This window comes from Entelurus aequoreus, linkage group LG25, assembly GCF_033978785.1.
Source record: "Entelurus aequoreus isolate RoL-2023_Sb linkage group LG25, RoL_Eaeq_v1.1, whole genome shotgun sequence".
In the NCBI taxonomy this organism is placed as follows: Eukaryota; Metazoa; Chordata; class Actinopteri; order Syngnathiformes; family Syngnathidae; genus Entelurus; species Entelurus aequoreus.
The window spans coordinates 35,361,198-35,368,697 of record NC_084755.1 but is presented as its reverse complement, the minus strand read 5'-3'; the positions used below and the strand labels follow the sequence as shown (position 1 = coordinate 35,368,697).

Below are 7,500 nucleotides of genomic sequence, written 5' to 3'. Positions count from 1 at the left end.
CGGAACAAGGTGCCGATCGCACTTGAAGCTAAGGCTACTACTTACCATGAATTGATTTACGTGGACCCCGACTTAAACAATGTTACCATTTAGTGGTCAATTGTACGGAATATGTACTGAACTATGCAATCTACTAATAAAAGTTTCAATCAATCAATCAATCAATCAAAAGCATAGTCTAAAGATAAGCTATACTCACGTAACAGGAGCATGAAGCAAACAAAGAAGCCAGACCGACTGACTGGCAAAGGAAGGCTTAAATAATGTCTCTGATCAGCAGCAGGTGAGCGTCCCGAACACAAGAGGCAGGTGAAAATAATAGGTAGCCATGGTAACCAACTCAGAGGTGCACAAACAGGAACTCAAGGAGTCCAAAACTAACTGAAAACACAAAACATGATCCGGACCACGGATCATGACACCGTTAAGCTTTTCAATCTGGCCCGGCGGACATACCCAAAAATGTTTGGTAGATCTTTAAGATGGAAACTGTAGCCGCCATTATGATGTGTAGTAGAGATGTCTGATAATATCGGCCGATAAATGCTTTAAAATGTAATATCGGAAATTATCGTTATCGTTTTTTTTATTATCGTATCGTTTTTTAAATTTTTTTTTTATAAATCAACATAAAAAACACAAGATACACTTACAATTAGTGCACCAACCCAAAAAACCTCCCTCCCCCATTTACACTCATTCACACAAAAGGGTTGTTTCTTTCTGTTATTAATATTCTGGTTCCTACATTATATATCAATATATATCAATACAGTCTACAAGGGATACAGTCCGTAAGCACACATGATTGTGCGTGCTGCTGGTCCACTAATAGTACTAACCTTTAACAGTTAATTTTACTCATTTGCATTCATTACTAGTTTCTATGTAACTGTTTTAATATTGTTTTACTTTCTTTTTTATTCAAGAAAATGTTTTTAATTTATTTATCTTATTTTACTAATTTTTTTAAAAAAGTACCTTATCTTCACCATACCTGGTTGTCCAAATTAGGCATAATAATGTGTTAATTCCACGACTGTATATATATATATCGGTATCGGTTGATGTCGGTATTGGTAATTAAAGAGTTGGACAATATCGGAATATCGGATATTGGCAAAAAGCCATTTTTGGAGGGGGGGGTTTGGTGGTGGAGGTGTATATTGTAGCGTCCCGGAAGAGTTAGTGCTCCAAGGGATTCTGGGTATTTGTTCTGTTGTGTTTATGTTGTGTTACGGTGCGGATGTTCTCCCGAAATGTGTTTGTCATTCTTGTTTGGTGTGGGTTCACAGTGTGGCGCATATTTGTAACAGTGTTAAAGTTGTTTATACGTCCACCCTCAGTGTGACCTGTATGGCTATTGATCAAGTGTGCGTTGCATTCACTTGTGTGTGCGTAAAAGCCGCATATATCATGTGAATGGGCCGGCACGCTGTTTGTATGGAGGAAAAGCGGACGTGACGACAAGTTGCAGAAGACGCTAAAGGCACTGCCTTTAGCGTCTCTACTTGTGAGTAGAGATGTCCGATAAATGCTTTAAAATGTAATATCGGAAAATATCGGTATCGTTTTTTTTGTTATCAGTATCGGGTTGTTTTTTTTTATCAATTTTTTTTATTTTTTATTAAATCCAAATAAAAAATACAAGATACACTTACAATTAGTGCACCAACCCAAAAAACCTCCCTCCCCCCATTTACACTCATTCACACAAAAGGGTTGTTTCTTTTTGTTATTAATATTCTGGTTCCTACATTATATATCAATATATATCAATACAGTCTGCAAGGGATACAGTCCGTAAGCACACATGATTGTGCGTGCTGCTGCTCCACTAATAATACTAACCTTTAACAGTTAATTTTACTCATTTGCATTCATTACTAGTTTCTATGTAACTGTTTTAATATTGTTTTACTTTCTTTTAAGAAAATGTTTGTAATGTATTTATCTTATTTTATTTTATTAATTTTTTTTTAAAAAAGGACCTTATCTTCACCATACCTGGTTGTCCAAATTAGGCATAATAATGTGTTAATTCCACGACTGTATATATCAGTATCGGTTGATATTGGTATCGGTTGATATCGGTATCGGTAATTAAGAGTTGGACAATATCTGAATATCGGATATCGGCAAATAGCCATTATCGGACATCTCTAATGTGCAGTGATGTTTTCAAATGACCGTAAGTCTTGATCTATACAAAATATTTCAATGGTTGGAATCTGCACTTTTGCATGATATACTAGCTACTATGGTCATCTAATTAGTTACTATGGTCATCTAATTAGTTACTATGGTAATCTACGTCACTGCAGCTCAGACGAGGCACCAAGCAGTGTGGGTGGGGAGCGTTTCCACAGAGTGTCAGCCTGAAATGCGGGTGTCAGGGACATACGCGGAAGGAGATTCTTACAACAAAGTTCTAAAGCTTAGTGATATACCAGATGTATCAGATTGTAGGTGGGTTTATTTTTTACCCTTCATGTTCATATTTGGCTGTTTTTTGCATTTTTGTTACGTTTCGCTTGATTGTAAAATATGTGGACGGAGAGGGGGTGTGACGGTCATATGTTGTCAATATTCAGTGTTTTATCCTTCATAGTTAATATTGTAAATCCCACATTCTTTATTTTCATGTACATTCTGGGTGTCTCATTCAGTAAAAATTTTTTTAAAATTCCATTCCGTTTTTTTCAGGCGGTCTGTCATGACGTTTTTAGCATTCAATCAGACTTTATTGTGAGGTTTTGTCTTAGTGTTCCTAAAAATCCGATATACTGGCCCCCAGACACATTTTTTTTTTCTTTAAATTGGGCCCCTCGTGTCAAAATAATTACCCAGGCCTGGGGTGGAAGAAAGTATATGATATTTATTTAATTAAAAAAAATATATATATATTGAAAACAGTACTTGCCGTGTATATGTGCATAGCACTGCACCATAATGTAGCAGAATGAGTCAATCAATCAATCAATCAATGTTTATTCGTATAGCCCTAAATCACAAGTGTCTCAAAGGGCTGCACAAGCCACGACGACACTGGTTTTCTCCTTTTGAAGGGTACTGGAAAAACTGGAAAATGTATCTTGAAAATCCTTAAAAAGTGCTTGAATTGGGCCATCGAGTACCAAATCTTCAGAATCAACGATGCACCGTAAGTGAACGGGCACATACAGTTGATAGATAATTGCGATAGCCAATCAGATTAGATGGCCTCACGTTGAACGGGACATTTTCGCGTCCCGTGATTGGATACTCACCGGGACCGTTCGCGGATTAATTTGAGAACACATACAGTTGATAGACAGTTTGCGAGAGCCAATCAGATCACAAGTTGTTGAAAGTAGCCTATCCAGGTAGCCTGATGTTAACGAGACCTCGATTGGATACTCACTTGTCATTCCAAAGTGAGTATCCAATCACAAGTTGCAATTTAGCAGGAAGCAGGAAGCAGGAAGCGCCGACCCACAAAGAAGGAGAACAAAACGTTAAGGTGGCAGATATATATTTGCAAGGCCATTTTCAAGAAGGATATTTATAAAGAAACGACATCTTGTGAGACGATGTCGGCGATAAAACTTACGAGGGGTTCTGCAAATTGTGAGTTCAAATATTGTATTTCTTTATGTTTATCACGTTTAATATGTTTTTTGCAATTTAAATTTTGACAGTACCACATAAGATATGTTTTGATTGCTGATGCGAGTTTATTGATTTAAAATGCGCCACAAAATAACCTGTTTTTTTTACACTTTTGAGGTGTTTCAATGCTCAGTAGTGCGTAAATGTGTTCCTGTACAATTTTTTGTCCAGCAACGGTCATGTGGTGACATCAATGAAGGTGTTTTGAGAGGTACACTGCAAAAACTGAAATCTAAGTAAGATTGAATATCTCAAATAAGGGTGATATTTGCTTATTTTCTGTCTGATAAGATAATTCTTCTCACTAAGCAGATTTTACGTTAGAGTGTTTTACTTGTTTTAAGTGTTTTGGTCCTAAATGATCTCAGTAAGATATTACAGCTTGTTGCTGAGATTTGATGACCTATATTGAGTAAAACATGCTTGAAACTAGAATATCAACTGTTGCAAAGCTGTGTCATCAACACTCACAAGTATAAAACTACTTTTTTAAAGTAATCATTTCTTACTTCAAGCATGAAAAAAAAAAAATCATGATGCTGAGCGCATATCATTATGTCAAGATAATGGCACTAGCATTTACTTAATTTAAGAATATTTTTCAACATATTGAGCAAAAAGGTCTCTTTTTTTCTACTGTGAAGAATGCATATTAATATGTTTAAGAGTTATTTCTTTTTATTCATAGTCATGTGTGAAGCTGCTAGTGTTTTTCCATTTGTACTCTTTCTATTTCCTCTCTTATGTCCGCAAGTAAACTATTTTTGTTACCTTGAAGGCCTGCACTGTAGGAGATGGAATACTCCCTTTTGTCTTATCTGTAGTGGAACAATGAATCCGTGTTCCTTCTCAGACAGGTGGGGGCCTTCTTCGTTTCGCAAGAAGTGGGCTCTTCCGTTCGAGTGTCAGAACAACTTAGGAAGCCGTTATAAATGTATTGGTCTAGGTCAGGGGTCGGCAACCCAAAATGTTGAAAGAGCCATTTTGGACCAAAAATACAAAAACAAATCTGTCTGGAGCCACAAAAAAATAAAAGCCATATTACATACAGATAGTGTGTCATGAGATATAAATTGAATTAAGAGGACTTAAAGGAAACTAAATGAGCTCAAATATAGCTACAAATGAGGCATAATGATGCAAAATGTACATATAGCTAGCCTAAATAGCATGTTAGCATCGATTAGCTTGCAGTCAGGCAGTGACCAAATATGCCCGATTAGCACTCCACACAAGTCAATAACATCAACAAAACTCACCTTTGTGCATTCTTGCACAACCTTAAAAGTTTGGTGGACAAAATGAGACAGAAAAAGAAGTGGCATAAAACACGTCCTAGAAAGTCGGAGAAAGTTATACATGTAAACAAACTACGGTGAGTTCAAGGACGGCCAAAATGAGTAGGACAAAACGGCGCTCGCCAAATACTCGAATCAGTGAAGCATGTTTAATATAAACAGTGTGCTTTATAACAATTAGGGAGGTTTGTGTCATGTTTGTCCTCCTACAGAAACCATATTAAAAGAAAAACTATATTTTTTTCCCCTCATTTTTTTCAATTTTTCATACATTTTTGAAAAAGTTCCAGAGAGCCACTAGGGCGGCGCTAAAGAGCCGCGGGTTGCTGACCCCTGGTCTAGGTGGTTCTCCTGAAACTTTCAGAAAAACTTGATAATATTCCAAAGCTGGCTTGAGGGTCCTTCTTACTCAGCATATATGTCATTGAAAGAATTTGGGACTGACCAGTAATTTAGATTCCCTTGGAGGAAGAACTGGTCCGACGCAACACTACCAAGAAAAGAGCACTTGTTATTAGTGAGAATATACTTATTTGAAGGTATTTTTGGGTTCATTGAGGTTAGCTAATTTTACTTATTTTGAAAAGTCTTTTCGTCGCATTTTCTTGTTCTATCGGCAGATAATTTTGCTTAGTTCAAATAAAATACCCCTCATTTTTGTATTTTTTTTCCCTTGTTTTTGAACACTGACTTTTTGCAGTGTAATCATTGAAGTCGGACATCACTGAAGGCCTAGGTGGGGAACGCACACTGCGTTTTGAAAACGTATACATAAAAGTGTCTCTTTTCAAAGTGCCTTTCAAAAGGCTCCAGTTGTCAATACGCAGTGCGCAGCATTGATATTACGTCGTTCCTCTGAGCAGGTCGCGGCGTGAATGACAAAAATGTAACCGTGACGGATTGTTGAGGTTTATGCTCGCAGGCCGTGTTACTAATTTGACAGAATGCAGGCATGACTCCGCATTCGGTCTACACATTACACACACACACATAACGTGCCATGCATCGTACTAATTATGTTATTTGACAATACTGATTATCAGTGAAGCGCTTCATCATAATTCCTGTGTGATCGCAACACTTGCAGGCGGAGTGTGAGTGAGTGTGTGTGTGTGGGTGAACAACAGGGGGCAGAAGACTCCCAATTTGCAGGGTGGTTTGGCGGCGTGTGCATGCGTGTAAAAAGACAGAGCAGCCCACCACGGACTTCATCAGTTAATTAGTTTTCTTCCTTATTTTTACCCTTAGTCTGGCCATTAGGGATTTATCTTTATGTAAGTGTGTATGTGGGGGCTGGGCCGGGAGCCCTCACGCTGTCTTCATCACTGTATCAGCAAATTACACTGCAGGGAAACAGTTTTATCTTTAAATAGACCCCTCCTTCCTTCAATTTTTCCACTCGCATTTTGCGTGCTTTGGCCTTGATTTCATAACGATATTTCGAAATATGGAGCAGGGACGACCCGCGGGGACTCGGCAGAATGTTTGAAAAACAATGAAGGCAGGCAAGACGAAGATTTGGCCTTGATGTCAAGACCACTGTGGTTACCGTATTTTTCGGACTATAAGTCGCAGTTTTTTTCATAGTTTGGCCGGGCTTTTTTTCCTTCTTTATTATGCATTTTCGGCAGGTGCAACTTATACTCCGGTGCGACTTATACTCCGAAAAATACGGTAATTTGATCAGGTACAATTTTCTTAAATGATTGGAAGTAACATGTGTTTTGCATTTGGTCACATAATCCTTCAAAAGATTGAGGTTTTCCATCAAGCATTGAGTGATAGTTTAATAACTTATAAACGCATGCTTACATCAGACAACGCACAGTGCCAGTACCCTGTACGGCACCTGATGAGACGGAAGAGGATCCAGGCCCGGACATTCCCCACAGTGCCTAGAACCTCCAAGCACCACCGGCGCAACCCCAAAGCAGACCGTCAGAGGGGGGACGCGTGGCGTAGAGCGCTACCTGAACACAAGTCGAGGGACTGATCACCCTCGGCTGGGTCGCCCGGGTGAGGGTGTTTGATTAAGACCTGAAACATCCTATGACCCCGGGAGAATCACTGATGATGTGTCCAGGTTGCACCACGAGGTGTATTATAAAACTAAAGCTAAATATTACTCAAATCTCATCCGCCTCAATAAAAACGATCCTAAATTGTTGTTCAGTACAGCAGCATCACTAACCCAACAAGGGACTCCTCCCAGTAGCTCCACCCACTCGGCAGATGACTTTATGAATTTCTTTAAAAAGAAAATTTAACTCATTAGAAAGGAGATTAAAGACAACGCATCCCAGCTACAACTGGGTACTATTAACACAGATACGACTGTATATACGACGAATACTGCCCTCCAAAATAGTCTCTCTCTTTTTGATGAAATAACATTAGAGCAGTGGTTCTTAACCTGGGTTCGATGGAACCCTAGGGGTTCGGTGAGTCGGCCTCAGGGGTTCGGCGGAAGTCAAGACACACCCGACTCATCGGGTAAATAAAAACTTCTCCCTATCGGCGTATTATGGATACGACAACAGCAGAAGTCAGA

The 7,500-nt window shown here is 38.8% G+C and overlaps 1 protein-coding gene across 2 annotated transcripts in view; it reads right to left on the bottom strand.

Moving 5' to 3' along the window:
* The window catches only part of rbfox1 (RNA binding fox-1 homolog 1), a 783,527-nt gene that overhangs the window by 429,950 nt on the left and 346,077 nt on the right, over window positions 1-7,500 (bottom strand). The gene's annotated exons all lie outside the window — the stretch shown is intronic.